Below are 17,617 nucleotides of genomic sequence, written 5' to 3'. Positions count from 1 at the left end.
TCTTCTCTTGATGTTTCCTGTGTCATTCAATATTTTGCCCATAGAATCTCTCAATAGAATCTCTCAATTGACCACATGACCACTTGCAGAAACAAGGACTGATTGTTATGAGTATTGCTTCGTTGTATGTGTGCATCAAATATTCTTGTTTTCTTCAGTTATAAAATATAAGATGTAATTATAAGATAGGGCTAATGGGTTTTTGTTGCTAATGTGTTAATTTTATCATATTAAGTGCAAGTATGACTTTATAATTGTCATTATTTAGATATTTTGTGTGTGGTTTAAGGAGATGTGTGTCAAGTTGAAAAGGGGTGGACTGTGGTAGTTAAGATTGTGTGTCACCTTGCTGGGCCATGAGTCTAAGTAGTTTAGCATTTATAATGTAGTCCTTTCCCATGATGAGCTCTGATATAATATAATTACCTCTATGATGAAATCAGGTATGAGTAGCCAATCAGTTGAAAATGAGTTTCCTTCAGGGTGTGGCTTGCTTTAAATATATGTGGAAAAGCTCTGGCAAAGCTCTGTGGCTTTTTACTTTATCTAGCTCCTCCATCTGGCTCCTCATTATCTCCAGTTCTTGGACTTGAACCAGTGGCCTGAAATATTGCCTTGCCAATTTTGGGATTATTGCCTTCAGAGCCTGTGAGGCAATATCTTGTCATCTCACCTGTTGGTGCTTGGATTCATCAACATCTGAAGTAAGCAGCCTGCTTTTTTGACTGCCAGTCTTCAGCCCCTGCAGCTATGTGAGTCAGGCTGGACTTGGGACATGCCAGCCTGTACAACTGCTTGAGCCATTTCTTTGTGATAAATTTCTCTGTCTCTCTATCTCCCCCTCTCTCACATGTGTGTGTCTGTGTATGTGTGTGTGTGAGAGAGAGAGCTTTACTGGTGTTGTTTCTTTAGAGAACCCAGCCTAAGACAATGAGGGCTATATCTTTTCACCATGCTTATTCAACCTGTATCCTAAGCAAATAATCGGAGAAGCTAGATTACATGGAGAACATGGTACCAGCATTGGAGGAAGACTCATTTACAACTTGAGATATGCAGATGACACAATCTTGCTTGCTGAAAATCAAGAGGACTTGAAGCACTTACTGATGAAGATCAAAGACTACTTACTGCATTCAATATGGATTCCATCTCAACAACAACAACAACAAAAAATCCTCACAACTGGACCAATATGCAACATCATGATAACCAGAGAAAAGATTGAAGTTGTCAAGGATTTAATTTTACTTGAATGCACAATCAACACTCATGGAAGCAGCAGTCAAGAAATCAAATGGCATATTGCATTGAGCAAATCTTCTACAAAAGAGCTCTTTAAAGGGTTAAAAAACAAAGATATCACTTTGAGGACTAAGATGTACCTGACTAAAGTTATGGTATTTTCAGTTGCATCCTATGCATGTGAGAGTTGGACAATGAATAAGGAAGATGGAAGAAGAACTGATGCTTTTGAAATACAATGTTAAAAATACCATGGACTGCCAGAAGAATGAACAAATCTGACTTGGAAATAGTATAACCAGAATGCTCCTTGGAAGCATTCCAAGGGTGGCAAGACTTCATCTTACACACTTTGGACACATTAGCAGGACAGAGCAGTGCCTGGAAACGAACATCATGCTTAGTAAAGTAGAGGGTTAGTGAAAAAGAGTAAAACACCAACAATATGTGTTGACACAGTGACTGCAACAGTCGGCTCAAATATGGAAATGATTGTGAATATGGCACAGGACTGGGGGGCAGTGTTTTATTCTTTTGTATGTAGATTTGCTATGAGTCAAAACTGACCTAATAGCACCTAACACCAAAAACATCAGGAGTTAGTAGAGTTGATTTATATAAGAGTTTGTATTATTAGTTTAAGATGAACTTTTAAATTGTTAAACTGATAACTTATTAATGTATTTAAGTAGTCATTGTTCTATTGATAAGGAGCTCTGGTGATGTATTGGCTAAGGCATATGGCTACTAACCACAAGGTCTACAATTCAAACCCACCAGCTTTTCTGTGGTAGGATGATGAGGCAATTTACTCCTGTAAAGACTTACAGCCTTGGAAACTTAATGAGGGTTGCTATGAGTAGGAACTGACTTGATGACAATGGGTTTGGTTTGGTTTTGGTTTTTGTTCTCTTGATATTTTGAATTTCTTCCAATTTTTTTTTTTTAAATAGGTCCACCCATTTATTCTCTCTACATATGTTCCCATATTTTACAAATGAGAAAACTGGCACTTGTTGAGACAAATCAGCTCTTAATCATCTCATGAAATTGAATGTATATAGTGCTCAAATCCAGACTTTTGCATGTTCAGTATTCTTTCCATTTCACTATATTGTTGCTGCTGTTGAGTTAATTCCAACTCATGGCAACACTATGTGTTACAGAGTTGAACTGTTCCATGGGATTTTCTTGCCTGCAATCTTAGCAGAACCAGATTTCTAGGCCTATCTTCAGAATTACTACTTGATAAGTTTGAACCATCAATCATTAGTTTAACTTTGAAGTGCAAACTGTATGCATCAGCTAGGGACCTTCCACTTGACCATACTTGTGACACTTAGCCATAATGAAATCATGTTGCCAGCATGAGAGCTGGCATAACTTATAAATACAAAGAAAATATTTTTTTAATGCAATTTATTGAAACATAATTTATGTACAGTGAAATACACAAAACTAAAGTGACATGGTAGCATAGTGCCTGAGGCACTTGACTACTAACCAGAAAGTTGGCAGTTCAAACCCACCAGCCACTCCTCGGAAGGAAGATGGGGCAATCTACTTCCATAGTGATACTGCCTCGGAAATCCAAGGAGGGGTCTCTATGAGTCGGATCCAACTCGACGGCACATAACAACAACAACATCAAAGTGACATGGGTCAATCCATTTTTTTTTTTTTTTTGCAGTGCTCACTTCCCTCCCCTTCTACCCCTGGAAACCAACAAAGAAAGTGTCCCTACATATATAAACCTTTCCTTGACCCTCCACAACAACGAACTAATATTATATTTCTCCTTCTGTGATTGACTTATGTCACTCAGCATAATGTCCTCCAAGTTCAATCATATTATACATTGTTTTGCAGACTACATTATTGCAAAAAAAATATTTTCAATTTCAATATAATTTAATTTTGATTATAGTCAAGGGGAAGAAGGACAATCAACACCTATGTAAAACATTTTCAGGTTTATGCCAAAGCATTTATTTCTAAATCTGTGTCAATCTCATCCAATGTTCTCCTTTCTGTAGTGTTCCCTTCCTAATTCTCCCTTTCTGTATGTTTGAGGCCTAGCGGCAACATAAGAATTGTAACATCTTCTAGCAAGTATGTCAGACAAGCTGTGTCTAACCCACTACAATGAAATTGGGCTCTCTTGTCAAAACTAATGTCTTAGTGGGGCTACCTTACTGAGCTGTATGGCTGTGCTCATAAAATTTACTCAGCTGGTTTAGTTTTGGCAGTGGGGCCTCCAAGTCCTTCCTCAAAACCACCACCTCGGCTTTCTCGGTACCTGTGGAAACAGCCACAGACTTGGCCCACAAGGGGAGGACTGAGTAGTACTGATTTGTTCAGATGTTTTCCAAAGACTCCCAGAAAATACTATCTTATGGACTTAATGGGAGCTGTGGTGGCATAATGCCTAAGGCATTTAACTGCTTACCAGAAGGCTAGTGGTTCAAACACACCAGCCACTTCACAGAAGGAAGATTGGGCAATCTACTTCCGTAGTGACACTGCCTCAGAAACCCAAGAAGGGGTCACTATGAGTTGGATCTGACTCAAGGGCAATGGGTTTTTTTATGGACTTAATGACCATCAATGCTGTTTAACTCCTAGCTTGGCACTGTGATGAGTTTATCACCTTTCTGAATATCAAATCTTTCAGAAGGTAACCAAATGTACTTTTAATGTCTAGTTTCTATGAGGAAAAAGGAGTAGTGGTGGACCTGTGACTCTTTGAAACTCTTCAGAGTACTTGGCAGCATTGGAAATTGTGGGCTGTGCAGAGGTCACACAGCTCCATTTGAAGTGAAGAATTCCTGTTCGTTATTCAGGTCCAGTGATGTTTGCAGGTTTCAGTTCCTCTTTCACCTGTTAAGATGAACTTGTTTTCCTGAAGCACTGTTACTTATAATTCATTCATTTTCATAGCTATTATTCTTATTCTATTATTCTAACCATATCACATGGATAATGGGAAAGGAAGAAAAAAGAAAAATTGATGCATTTGAACTATGGTTTTGTGAAGAATACTGAATATATTGTAGACTACCACAAGAAGGAACAAGTCTTAGAATAAATGAAACCTGAATGCTCCTTAGAAGCAAGGATGGGGAGATGTCAAGTTGCTTATTTTAGGGATGTCATCAGGAAAGACCAACTTCTAGAAAAGGACATTATGGTGGTAACGTAGAAGGTGAGCAAAAATGAGGGAAACTGTTAATAGATAGATTGACAGAATGGCCACAACATTGGATTTAAACATACCACCAGTCTTGCAGATGGCACAGGACCAGGGGTTGTTCTTTTCTGTTATTCATAAATTCATCATGACTTGGAGCTGATTTGACAACAACTAACAACAACAACCATATCAAGACCTCTCCACCAGGAAGTACGTTAGGGCAACATAGACAAATCAACACCCAGAATTTGTAATCAATATCAACAATCACCTCAATTTCTGATTCTTAGTTTAGTTTTCCTTCCATTACACAATGGGGAATGGCTGAGTCTGAGACTGACTTAAGCTCTGAAAACACTAGCTCTGATATAGCTGTGGTGGAGCTTACCAGTGATGCCTTCATGCAATGTGCAGTGTGTCCTTGTTAAGCTTTTTCATCCTCTGTCAATTAATTTTTTTCATTAAAACACAATAAACTAAAATAAAGTCAAAGTATAACATTTTAACCCTTGAAAAAATCAGTCTTCAGATAATTAAGGATAGAGGTTAACAGTATTGAGCCAATAGAATTAGACCCACATAATAAAATATAGATAGATTATGAAGGTCAGATTGCCTGGATGTTTTAAATGAGGAAATTCTTCTTAAGGAAAATAATCTCACCTTATACAGTATGAACATATAGAGATGAGGATGTAGAGAGAGTAGGAAAAGAGGGTAGAGTGACAGAACTATGTGCACACACACAAACATACACATGGATGAAGATGGGTTTACATGATTAGATTTGTATTTGGGACAGGTTTTAAAATTTTATTATTTTACACATATGTTGAATGCAAAAATGAAAATATTTTGTCATTTTAATTAAAGGTGTCTTGGTTCCCCAGTGCTGCTGTATCATAAATATCACTAGTAGAATTTATTTTCTCACATTTCTGGGGGCTAACGGTCTAAATCAAGATTTTTGCCCTGTCAGCTCCTTACGTGAGGCTCTCTCAGTTTCTGGTGTTTGCCAGTGATCCCTGATGTTCCTTTGCTTATAGATGATCCTCACACGTCATCTGTCTGTCCCTGTGTGTGTGTATCTCAGTATCTAATCTGCTTATTATTATTATTATTTTTTTAATAACTCAGAATAGATTAGGTTTAGAATCCATCCTGCTTGGGTATGATGTAGTTAACATAACAAAGAAAAACCCTATTTCCAAACAGAATTGCATCCACAGGTACAGAGGTAGAATTCAACACATATTTTGGGGGAACATAATTTAATCTATAACTAGAGACGACCTCCATTCAGGTCTTGGGACTTTCCAAATGCACATCCACAGGCAGATTGGCAAACAGAGCTGAGGCCTTGCTGGGCAGGAGGATCAGAGTCACTCTGTAATAAGCTTGTCCAGGGCAGAACAGGGTGAACTCTAAGGCATTCTGTGAGTTCTTATAAAAGCTTGGATGAATAGGCAAAGGTAAAGTGAGCCTCATATTAGTTTTGGTTTATGAGTGTTGGAAGAGTTCATGAGCACAACATGATTCTCCAGGAGACAGTTCCATGTCCCAAGAGTTTTCAGGGGGGTGGGGTGGGGGGGGCTGTGGTGGCATTGATCTAAAAGCACAAGTGTTTGGCTTCCATAATATGGTTAGTATCTCACTTATATAGCCAGTAATTTTGAAAAGGGAAGAAGAGAAGTGTTTGGATATTGTCGGGAGTTCAATTGTGTCCTCCAAAAATATGTATTGGAATTGTAACCCTTATGTCTGTGGATTTAATCCCATTTGGGACTAGAGTTTTCTTTGTTAAGTTAATGACACCATATCAGTATAGAATCTGTTTTACACCTAACCACTTTTGAGATATAAAAAGGTCAGATTAGGCACATAGACAAGCAAATACAAATGGCAGAAAGACAGATGCCACATGAAGATCATCAAAGAACTGAGGAATTCTGGGCTAATAGAAACTGAAGCAAGTATCTTGCCCCAGAGCCAACAGGGAGAGAGCCATCTCCTACAGCCAGTGCCCTAAATTCAGACTTCTACCTACTAAACTGTGAGAAAATAAATTCTTGTCTTACAAAGCCATTTGTGATACTTCTTTTACAGCAACACTAAGAAACTAGATCTCTGGTGTTACAATTGGGTAAACACTCAGTTTCTAACTGAAAGGTTGACAGTTCCAACCCACCAGTCACCCCACAAGACAAAGATGTGGCAATCTGTTTCTCTAAAGATTGTAGCCTTGGAAACCCTATGGGGTAGTTCTATTTTATCTTATGAGTTGAAATTGATTTGACAGCAATGGGAGGCAAAAAGTTGGGACAGCAGTAGGTAGTCAACATTTCAAAACAATGTATCTAAACCAAATTACAAAACCAAACCCACTGCCACAGAGTTGGTTATGACTCATAATGACCCTATGGGATAGAGTAGAAATATCCCACTGGTTTTCCAAAGCTATAATCTTTATAGCAGCAAACTGTCACATCTTTCTTCCATGGAGTGGCTAGTAGGTTCAAAGTTATGGTAAATTTAAACTTGATTCATGATGGCATAGGTCTGTTCCCGTGGGTGGTGGTATGTGACCACAAGAAATAGTCATCAATGACTCAGGGCTAGATGAAATCTACCCAATTAACAGAGACCTCAGCCTCCCAAATGGTATGGTGGGGGCATGATCTAGCACCCAAGTGAAGGAGTTAGCAAGAGTAAACAGGTTATGTAGACCTCAATTAAACAATGATGTTTAGATTAGGAATCCTGAGATGAAATTGATGTACAGTTAGTTTTACTATGAAGAAATTATTCAATAAAATCACAGGGCTTATAGATGAAAAAAATGTAATTGGGGCACAACAATTAAAAAAAACTGCTGTTAGTAACACACAAAAAAGATAATAAATTAATACAAATGGTAGCACAGTTTTACATATTCTAAGTGGTTGAGAACTACATAAACACTAGAAATACAGTACTTTATCTTGAAAAAAATGTGAAAATTTGCTTGCAGAAGTAGATCTTGGAAAGAATGTAGTTTGTGAATTATTGTGAAAGTAAAAGGAAGGTTATATTAAAACAGGCAAAAAGTTGTGATACCCAATGGGGATGGGTGTGGTTCATTGTTCTTGTGAGAGAGTTGTGTGTGTATATGTGTGTGTTATGTAGTCCTACATGGGTTGCTTCAGTTGGGTGCAGTTTTCTATGTTCATCTGGTGTTTTTTGTGGGTGAAATCACGCATAAGTACACACAACTATGTACTAATCAAATGTATTCAAATATACTAATCACATTGGAACAAATTTACATTTTCAAAGCAACTGTTAGAGCATGACTGACTATATAGACCGGGAAACCAAGGCAGAAACCTACTCATGGTGATGAGTCTAATAGGGCTGAGGGTATAGGGAGAAGTAGTATTTTGGGGGGTATTCAGGGGTCCAGGATTTACTTTCAGTAGTGGTTTGGACAGCACACCATTGGACAATACTCTATTACTGATATTGCTGACCTGCATGACTTGACCTGTCAAGGACTGAGGAAGCTACACCCAATTGTTAAAGATCCTCATTGTCGGTTTAGGAAAGATTTTAACATTGGTTTGTGGACCAATATACTCATGTATGTAATTCCCTGAATGATTTCTGCTTCCATGGTCCTTGGTGGCAAGAAAAAATCATTTACACTTTGGGGTTTCTTGGACATTTTATTCCAACAAAGAAGCTACTTGACAGAATTCTGAATCCAAGGCAGACTGTACTTAGCTCCTTTGTCCCAAGAGAAAAAATTCTCCCTGTGGTTCTGGTCAATCATCATAAGGGACTATAAAAACAATGAAGACCCTTCCACTGGAAACATGCCAGAGTAAGAGAAGTCTGCTATTATAGACAATGCACAGTGTGTGAACTTTAGCTAAATCAGTGAAGAGAGTCAATAGTTTTACAATAGTCTTAACTCTGGTGTTAATATGGCTGGCCTCCTCTTATCTTTTCACAACTCCCCCTCAAAAAAGTTTTGCTCAAACAACCTTTCTGGAAGTAAAATTGGCCTGCATCGTTCTTCATTTACTTCCTTTATGGCACCACAGCCTATAATGGTTTATTTCCTTGTTTAAATGTGTTTCCTCCATGAGACTATTAGCTCAATGGTGACAGGGGTTGGGCCTCCCTTGCTTATCTCTGACTCCCCTAGTACCTTTTTAAATGTCTGGCTCATCATACCTTATGAATAAATACTTGTGGAATGTATGAATAAAGGAACAAGAGAAGGAATTAAGTTGCCTATAGCAGTACTGATAGAAAGACAAAAAATGTCTTGTGCTGAAGTCAAAACAACAACACATGGTGCAAAGGAATTTGTTGAATTCATTCAGTAGGTGATCTGGGAAGAGAATGTTGATAAGAATTTTTCATGAATTTTTTCTTTCTTCTTTCTACCAGTTCTCGTGCTATAATTTCCCATAAATAATAGCTTCATATTAAAATGAAAAGACTCTTGGAGGGTTTTAAATTTAAGAGAAATACCAGAAGCACAATAAATAAAACCAAAAGTAATTAATGGGTTATGAGTTAAAGCTACTGAAAATATTATATATATTCACTGGAGTCAAATTTCCTGTTAGGAATGATAATAGGAGAAAGAGCAGACTTTGATGTCTTGCCAAAAGCCACCAGTATGGTAATCCCAGTCACTGTGATGTGGGCACCTGGCCTACAGATTGCAGAATTCTGTGTGGTTTTCCTCAACCAAATTTCTAAAGGAGGCAGTAGAAAGGGCTAGGGGTGGGAAATGTGTTATCAATAAAAGTAAACCACAAAAATAATTTCCAAGTGCCACTAAAGGCCTCAGTTCAGGCTGTAAAAGCCAAGACATTTAGAATAAAATATTGAAATTTCTCACAAGTGTGGTAACACACATGGCAAGCAGTATGCTTCAGGAGAGGGAGAGGGTACTCTGTCGGCATGGATAAGTTAGGGTGAGATGTAGAGTGGCTGTGAGGGTGAGGAACATGCCTCATGTTTTTAAAGTTCACTCTGTCCTTTTGTGGATTTTACTTTGTACTCTTCAAATTGATCTCATTCAATGATTTGACCTTTATTGTGATTTGTCTATCATATTATTCAAAACATCTGTGGGTGAGAGGATATAATATACCAATGAGTGAAATTCAAGAACTTTTTCCTAACATTATAGAAATTTATGGAAGTCTATTTAATAAACTTCGGAAGGAAGGTTGGGCAATCCTACTTCCGTAGTGATAATGCCTCGGAAACCCAAGGAGGGGTCACTATGAGTTGGGGCCGACTCGACGGCACATAACAATTTAATAAACTAGGAGCTCTGGTGGTGTAATGCCTAAGGCATTTGACTGCTAACTAGAAGGCTGGTGGTTCAAATCCATCAGCCACTCCTCAGAAGGTAGAATAGACAATCTACTTCTGTAGAGATACTGCCTCAGAAACCCAAGGAGGCATCACTAAGAGTCAGATCCGACTCGACCGCAGTGGGTTTATTTAATAAACTATGTTAAAATTTAATTTTCCTTCTCAGCAAACTCCAAACCATTTACTTATTAATGGTTAGGAAGAGTCAATCGATTTTCTTAAGGACAATTCTTCTGAATACATCTTTTTTTTTTTTTTTTTAATAAGGAATGCATCCAGAGATGTGTTTGACCCAGGACCAAAGGCACTGTTTGTGAAGGAATTTATTAATAAATGAATTGCTCCATTCCATTAGGACAAAATCAGCATTTCATTTTTTAATCCTCTATTGTAAAATGATAGAGGTGGCCAAGAAGTTCTTCCTACAAACTCTCCTAGATTCAAGTAAACAACCACAGCTAAGAGTGGGTTCAAAAATAGAGAAATTTCATTATCTTACATACCAAATTTTTAGGCAGGTGGCTTGAGAATTGATTTATTTAGATGTTCATTGGGTACTTAATTGTTTCTTTCTCTGTTTTTTTTTTTTTTTTGGTTGGTTGGTTTGTTTTACTCAACTTTCCATTTTGTCTCCTCAATCTGTTGGTTACACAGTGGCCACAGCAATGCTGGGCATTGCCTCTTCACCAACAATGTTCAAAGGAGAAGAAGACATGTTCTTTCCTTGCCTTCCAAGTGAAAAGAAAGTAAAATGTTTTCATACATTTTACAGTAGACTTAATTTCTTATTTTATTGGCCAAATTTACAACGTATGCCAATTCCAAACCTGTCACTGACAAAGGGGATGTGATTGTTTTGACTGGCTTGTATTCATCCAAACTTACTGCTATTAGGGTGGAGAGGGACACAACCTCCCCTGAAGTACGTGAGTGCCAGATATATGATCAAAACTGGGGAAGAATGGCTCTTGGTTAAGCAACCAACAGTGTTTGCCTCACAGAGGAAATATTTAGAAAAAGTTTTAATTAAGAGTTTCCTCTGGACAAGGGCCAGTTTGGGACATATATATATATTTTTTTTTTTTTCTTGAACTTCTTGAACAATTTTCCTCTTCTAACTGATCTAAAAAAAAAAATATATTGCATTGTGTGAGTGAAGCCAGCCGTATTTTTTTAAACAAGGGATCTGAAATTGTTTTCTGTGAAATACTTTAGGTTTTGCAGGCCACACACATTTGATGCTGCTGCCTCTTACTTTCCTTCTCTTCTCCTTATCCTCTTTCTTCTTCTTCTTTTTGCAACCTTTTGAAAATATTAAAAAGTAAAACATTCTTGGCCCAAGGTCTGTACAAAAACAGTCTGGGACCTTGTGACCAGAGGGCTGTAAGTTGCTGATCTCTGTTCTAGAAAGAAAATGCAGGAAAATATAAAATGCAACCTATTAAAAGCAAACATTTTAACACAGAATGAAATCTGTAAGATTACCCAGACATAATCATATGAATCTGGAAACAGGAAAAAGTAGAAAATATTATACCATTGATAGTTCGATTCACTTCAGAGTAAGCAGTTGATGTTACAGAAGCAAGCAGAAGAGCAGTGAAAGAAAAATACAGATTCCATATGTAGGCCAAGGGGACATTTGTACTGTGACTGGGTGACTGTAGTTTGTGAGGGCCTCAAGACAACTTTCAGGTTCAATGATTCACTAAAAGGACTCATAAAACTCAGCAAAACCATTATACTCATGGTTATAGTTTATTACAGCAAAAGGATACAGATTAAAATCATCAGTGGGAAAAGGTGCATAGGGAAGCATCCAAGAGAGTTCCAGACATGAGTTCCCAGTGGGGTCATGCAGACAGCACTTACTTTTCTTTCAGAAAATCAATGGGAAAACTGCATGGGGGACTTGAAATTCTATAATTACTGTACTACTTCTGTGGTGAGACAGAAAATCATTTGAAAATACCCCATGAACCATCCTTATTTTGATGGTGGATAGGATGCTTAAAGCTTTCAGAAATTCCTCATATGGAGAAATAAACTTTAAAATTATAGCTTCTTAAACACAAAAACAATGTGTAACAGCATACATGGAGTATTGCCAACCAGGGAAGGTCACCTGAGCCTTAGTGTCCAGAGTTTTTATAGGGTGTTTGTCACATAGACATGGCTGACTGTCTTTGTGACAGACCTTAGCAACAGTGCCTCCAGAGACCAAGATGCAACTGTGTGGCCCAGAGTTTCCACAATAAATCACATAATCAGCATAAACTATCTGACATGACCTGATGCCCCCATTGTAAATTGCATTATTGGCATAGCCAATCTGACATGACCAAAAAACTTTAGGTAAACAAAAATATTCTTATCAGTTATGATATTCCCAAGTTTTTAGAGGTCACCTTCCAAAATGTGGGCAAGCATTAAAGCTTCCTTTGGGCAATATTAATCCTCTACTTCATGAAGATCCATTAATTTTCCTAGTAAAACCTGGAAATATGGGCTGTATATTTGTTTTTAAAATCTTGGATTTACCCTTATTTTATCTTCTCATTAAGAGTAAGTGTAATAGAGAACTCATGTCTTTGTTATATATTGAATAGTGTGTGCTATTCACACATCTACTTCAAATTTTATACTAAGCTTTCAGCTATTTTCTAATAAGAATTAATCACCTAGCTAATTTTTATTAGGAAAAAAAAAAAAACAAATGCAAAAAAAAAAATCAAAAACAGAGTATGAGACTTCAAATATAAATGACCTAAATCTAGCAGTTGATCTTGCACAATTAACACATGTTAATATTGTTGTTGTTAGGTGCTGTCGAGAACAAAACGAAACACTGCCTGGTCCTGTGCCTACCTCACTATCTTTTCTATATCTGAGTCACCTATCATTGGAGACACTGTGTCAATCCATCTTGTTAAGGTCCTTCCCCTTTTTTGCTGACCCTCCACTATACCGAGCATGATATCCTTCTCCAGAGCATGGTCCCTTCTGACAACATGACCAAAGTAGGTGAGATGAAGTCTGGTTATTCTAGCTTCCAAATAGCACTCCAGCTGCACTTCTTCCAGGACAGATTTGTTAGTTCTTCTGAAGGTCCATAGTACTTTCTGTGTTCTTTGCCAACACCACAACTCAAAAGCATCAACTCTTCTTTGGTCTTCCTTATTCATTGCTCAGCTTTCATGTGCATGTGAGGCAATTGAAAATACCATGGCTTGGGTTAGGCACACCTTAGTCTTCAAAAAGACATCTTTACTTTTCAGCACTTTAAAGAAGTCCTAAGAATTCTAGAATTCTTAAAAAAAAAAAAAAAAAAGGAAAGAAAAGAAGATGTCCTTTGCAGCACATTTGCCCAGTGCAATATATCATCTGATTCCTGAACTGCTGCTTCCATTAGTGTTGATGGTGGATCCTATTAATACGAAATGACTGAGAACTTCAACATTTTCTCCATTTATCTTGTTACTCAACACTTACCATTAACTGTTTCCAAATTTCCCCATCATCCTTAACAGAAGCTCATTATACCCTAAGCAGTGAGTCCTCCTTTTCCTCTCCCTTCTCTCTCCCGCCCGTGGTAACCACTAATAAACTGTGATCTCTAGATACATGTCTATCCTAGATATTTCATATAAGTAGAATAATATTTGTCCCTTTGTGACTGACTCATTTCACTCAGCATGTTTTTAAGGTCCATCCATGTAGTAGTATTTATCAGGACTTCATTTCTCTTTATGGCTAAGTAATATTTCCTTGTACTTAGGTACCACATTATGTTTATCCATTCATTTGCTGAAGGACATTTAGGCTATTTTCAACTTTTAGCTATTCTGAGTAGGGCTGCAAGGAACATTGCTATACAAGTATGTTTCATTCCTACTTTCAATACTTTTGCATAGATCCCTAACAGAGAAATTTTTGGATTTATGGTGATTCTATGTTTAACTCTTTGAGGAACCACCAAACCATATTCCACAATTGTTGTACCTTTCAAAATCCCACCAGCAATGGGTGATGGTTTCAATTTCTCCACGTTCTCACCAACACCTATTGTTTTCTGTTTTTATTTGATCATAGCATTTTAGTGAATGTGAAGTGATATTTCATTGTGCTTGTCATTTGCATTTCCCTAAAGGCTGATGAGTTTGAACATCTTTTTATATGTTTATTGGTCATTTGTATTTCTTCTTGGTGAAATGTCTACTCAAGTCCTTTGCCCATTTTTTGATTGGGTTTTTCTTTTATTGTTAAGTTATATTTGTTTAAGTTATATTTGTTGTTGCTAGATGTGGTTAAGTCAGTTCCTCCTCATAGCAACCCTATTACAACAGAACGAAACACAGCCTGGTCCTCACAATAGTTGTTGTGTTTGTGCCTATTGTTGATGCCACTGGATCAATTCATGTCACTGAGCATCCTCCTCCTTTTTTGCTGGTCATCTATGTTGCCAAGCATAATATCCTTTTCTAGGCACTGTTCCTTCCTAATAATATGTCAAAGCTCATGAGATGAAATTTTACCATCCTCCCTTCTAAGGAATATTCTGCCTGTATTTCTTCTAAGACAGATTTCTTTGTTCTTCTGGCAGTCCATGTTATCTTCAATATTCTTCACCAACACCATAATTCAAAGGCATTCAATTCAAAGGAGTTTATATATGTGATATTACACCTTTATCCAAAATACGATTCCCATTTTCTCCCAATCACTAGGCCATCTCTTCACTTTTTTTGGTTAAGTCCCTCAATGAACAAAGTTTTTAATTATGATAAAGTCCACTTTATCTAATCTATCATTTGTTACTTGTGCTTTTGGTTGTCATATCTAAGAATCTGTTGTTAAAAACTAGTCTCCAAAGCATTGTCTGAGTATTTTCTTCTTAAAGTTTTATGGTTTTAGTTCTTACATTTAGGTCCTTAATTCATTTTGAGTTTGTTTTTGTATATGGTGTGAGATATGGGTCCAGGTTTATTCTTTTGGATGTAGAAACCCAGGTGTCCTAGAACCATTTATTAAAGAGACTGTTCTTTCACTATTAGATGTACATCACACCCTTATTAAAAAATCAATTGATTGTTCTCTTAAGGATGATGAAAAAATCAGGAGTTGTCAAGGATAATGGCTAAACATGATGACCATGATGAATGTCACTGAACTATATATATGAAGATTGTTGAAGTAGAAAATGTTTCATTACATATGTATTTACCACAAAAAAGAAAAGAAAATCATTTCAATTATATTACATACACATACACACACACACACACACAACTAAATGGCCATAGATGTATTGGTTTATTTCTGGACTATCAGTTCTATACCACTGGTCTATATCTCTATCGTTTTACCAATACCAGACTATTTTGATTCCTGTAGTTTTGTAATATGTTTTGAGGTTAGAAAGTATGAGATCTCCTGCTTTGTTCTTTTCCAGGATTTTCTTTAGCCATTTGGAGTCCCTTGCCATTCCATTAGAAGCTCTGGTGGCATAGTGCCTGAGGCATTTGACTGCTAAACAGAACACTGGAGGTTCAAACTTACCAGCCACCCCTCAGAAGGAAGGTTAGGCAATCTACTTCTGTAGTGATACCACCTCGGAAACCCAAGGAGGGTTTGGCTTTTCCTTTTTGGCAAAGAAAGCTGTTGGAATTTTGATGGACATTGTATTGTATCTATGGTTTGCTTTGGCTAGTAGTAACACCTTAACATTATTACTTTTCTAATACATCAGCACAGAATGTTCTTCTGTCTTAGTTATCTGGTGATTCTATAATAGAAATACCATAAGTGCATTGCTTTAGCAAACAGATTTTTTTTTTTTCTTTTTTTCACATTTTAAGAGGTTTCAAGTCCAAATTCAGAGTTTGCTCTAGGAGAAAACTTTTTTTCTCTGTGGGCTCTGGAGGAAGTTCGTGTCTTCAACTTATGCTTCTTGGCTCCTTGTTGTTGTTGTTGTTATTTGCCATCGAGTTGGCCCCGACTCCTAGCGACCCCTCCTTGGGTTTCCGAGGCAGTTATCACTACGGAAGTAGGATTTCCCAACCTTCCTTCCAAGGAGTGGCTGGTGGGTTTGAACCGCCAGCCTCCTGGTTAGCAGTCAAGTGCCTTAGGCTTGGCTCCTTGGAATTCTCTATATGCCTTGGCATCTACCTTATCCTATCTCTCCTCTGCTATCTTGTTTAATCTCTTTTATATCTCAAAGATATTGACTCAAGATACACCCTACACTAATTATTCCTCATTAACATAACAAAGAAAAACTATTTCGAAATGAGATTATTACTATAGGCATAGAAGTTAGGGTTTATAACACTTGTTTTTGAGGGACATAATTAAATCCATAACATCTTCCATTTATTTAGATCTTCTTTGCATCCTGTCAGTAATGCTTTATAGTTTTCAGTGTTCAAATATTTCACATCCTTAGTTAGATTTATTCATAGGTATTTTATACTTTTAGATACTATTTTAAATAGATATTTTCCTTAACCTTCTTTTCAGATTGTTCATTGATTAGGTATAAAAGCCCAAAATGTACATAGACATTTATTCCTTCTCTATTAAAACATTGCTCTGACATTAAATATCTTTAGAAAGCTCCAGGAACACAGCCTTCATCCTCAGACTACATTGAGAATGTTTTCTCTGTGATCTCATAATCTTTCCATTACATTTTGTTTCACTTAGCAAATTGTATTATAATTATTTATTTGTGTAACTATGGCTCCCAGTACACTTGAGCTATCAGGGGTAGGAACAGTGCCTGCTTTATTTCTCTATACCCACTGCATGGCACATAATAGGTATTCAATTCATGGGTTTCTTGGACTATACTATAATGGCATGGTTGGTTGAATATAGAGTAAGTGATCCAATTTTGTTCTAAGTAATAGTGGGAAAACAGAATGATGGTTTTTCAGTAGAGTGTCATTTCCTCAACTTACACAAAGTTACCAATAAAAACCTGAATTTTTATTAGCAATATTTTTCATCTTCTGCTATCATCAGCCTAGGTCTGTGAGATAGTGGTCTAAGCATGGCTATATTCTGTTGACTCTACTGATACACACACACAGACACACTCACATGCATACATACATATACACACTTACACAAAGACACACTCACATACACACACATATTTACACACTCTCACATGTTCACAAACAAACACTCTCAAACCAGAAGACAAACAAGAGAAATAAAATATTGCAAAATGCTACAGGGCTGGCTGCAGTACATGATAACAAGACAACATTAATAATTTAACACACTCAGTAAGAGCTAAGTAGCCCTGGTGGTCCAATAGTTAAATGTTCCGCTTCAACTGCTAACTGAAAGGATAACATTTTGAATCCACCCAGGGGCTCCATGGGAGAGAGTACTGATGATCTGTTCTCATAAAGATTAAAGCATAGAAAACCCTTTCTGACAGTTCTACTCTGTCACATGTGTTTACTATAGGACAGTTTTACTCTGTCAAATTGGTTTGCTATAAGTCAAAAATCAACTCAATGGCACACAATAAACAATAATAAGAAATATAGGTGTCAATATGAGGAAGATGCATATTGACCAACCATGCAATCAAGATGTATTGATTACTACTGGTGATTGGAATGGGAAAAGGAGAATCACTGGTAGTTAGAAAATATGGCCTTGGTGATTGAAATGACACTCGAGATTCCATGACAGAATTTTGCAAGACTAGTTGGGAGCTCTGGTAGCATAGTGGCTAAATCACTTGCCTGCTAACCAGACGGCTGGCGGTTCAAACCC

This window comes from Orycteropus afer, unplaced genomic scaffold (genome assembly GCF_000298275.1).
Source record: "Orycteropus afer afer isolate SDZICR_OR568_19922 unplaced genomic scaffold, OryAfe1.0 scaffold00120, whole genome shotgun sequence".
Taxonomy (NCBI): Eukaryota; Metazoa; Chordata; class Mammalia; order Tubulidentata; family Orycteropodidae; genus Orycteropus; species Orycteropus afer.
This window is presented reverse-complemented; position numbering follows the sequence as displayed.